We start from the raw sequence: 2,111 nt of genomic DNA, 5'->3' as shown, positions 1-2,111 counted from the left end.
ATAAATACATGTGGAACTATCAAACTATAAAACAAATGTATGTGAAACAATACCTTAAATCCTATCATTTGATGGGAAAAAAACAATCATGTGGAACTATCAGTTCATTAAAATTTCATTAAATATTATATGAAACAATTTCATAACCATATATGAAACAAATTCATCAAAAAAAATATTATATNTCAGATTATTCTAACATTTTTTGTTAAAATCTTTGTAATGATAAAATGATATATAGAGATTTTAAAACAATGATTTTGTTTCATTAATGTTAGGATATCCACGATCCTGTTAACTCGTTTACAAAATCATACAAATTAAAATTTTGACAAATTTGCCATTTTTTAATTAAAAATTAAACTTTTATTTTTATTTCATAATATAAACACATTTAATCTTAACCATTGATCAATAAAATTGATAGATGAGATGGGTTTGTAAGGTTTTCACAAAGGATGGTGGTTTGCAATTGATCGCTAATCTATATATATATATATATATATATATATGAGCCTAACCAAATGAAAACTAATTATTTTGTGGTAACCGTGAGGTCTAATCTCAACCACAAATCAATAGATAAATTAGGAAATTCATAATTTTGGTAATTTTGAATTAAAATTTTAATGCAAGGACATTTTAGGTCTTTTAAAACTCTCCTCTCTTCTCTCTCCGTCCCCCCGTCTTCCGGCCATCATCCTCCGGTGATACTACTAATGGTATCACAATGCATTATATATGTGCTTGGGTATCACACTGAGGTCATTTGTGTTGTTGATCGAAGATGTAACACAGTGGTACCCCAATTGGTACTATATTGGGTATCACATTGCATCTTGTATGTATTTGGGTATCACAACGTGGATGATCGGTATGTATTCCTTAAATTTAGATTATGGATTTGATTTTGTTTTTAAGGTTTGGGTTGGTATCACAGTAGTATCACAGTGATACCACAATGGGTATCACATTGTGTATCACAATGATTACTTGGTACCGGTTGGAATAATGTTCATCGAAGGTTGGAGATCCGAGGTCGGAGAGAGGTAAGAGGTGAGAGGAGAGAGAGAAGAGAGGAGTTTTTAGAAATACCTAAAATGCCCTCTAATTATTATTTTAACTCAAATTACCAAAATTACTAATTTCCTAATTTATCCGTTGATATGTGGTTAAGATTGGATCTCACAGTTATCACAAACTAATCAGTTCTCTCTTGAATAGACCCCTATATATATATATATATATATATATATATATATATACCACCCAATTCATGAAAACAATGCAAACCATTTTCGACCAATAGAAAAATTTCGTTTTTTTCTTTAATTTTAATAAGTAAGGGTATAATGGTCGTTTGATTGTATACTGGTTAATATTGAAATGTAATAATTACTTTTAATTATGGAAACGTAATAATAGAAACATTAAATATAGAAGGTGGTATATCAATTTTTCTTAATATAATTTTTTTACCATTAATAGTTTTTATTATTTTATTAAATTATACTTATTAAAATATTAATTGTAAAAGCACTACAATATGAAATTTGATTTCGTTTCATTGAAAATATATATATAATTTGACTAATGAAACGAATGTCATGGTCAATAGTGACCATAAACACAATTTCACTAATTAATTTAATTTATTAATATTTCGAAACGTTTTATGCATGAAAAAGTTTCACTTACGAAAATAAAGTATTCAGTTTTCAAAATATTTCATTCAATTTTCAAAAATGTTTCATTCTTTATATGTTTCATCGTTTATTAGGATATCTCATGTTTTAAAATTAGTTTGATTAGAAATTATTAAGAGTCCAATCCTACTTCAATAACCGTTAGTTTCATATATCGTTCACTAATACATGTCAAATGGTTCATCTTTCATTGTAGATGACAAGGAGTCACGTGAGTTCATAATATAAACGGTGAAATAGTTTCATTCATTAATTTAATAAAAAAATATTTCATTTAGTATTCAAAAGGTTTCATTATTTTTTGTTGATTAAAGTATGTTTTTATGTTTTATAATTTATATAATATAGCTAGTTTTATTGCTTCTTACTTGGATCTATTTTTAATATGGATGTTATTTTATTTAT

Source organism: Cynara cardunculus, assembly GCF_001531365.2.
Source record: "Cynara cardunculus var. scolymus isolate 2C chromosome LG 1, CcrdV1, whole genome shotgun sequence".
In the NCBI taxonomy this organism is placed as follows: domain Eukaryota; kingdom Viridiplantae; phylum Streptophyta; class Magnoliopsida; order Asterales; family Asteraceae; genus Cynara; species Cynara cardunculus.
This window is presented reverse-complemented; position numbering follows the sequence as displayed.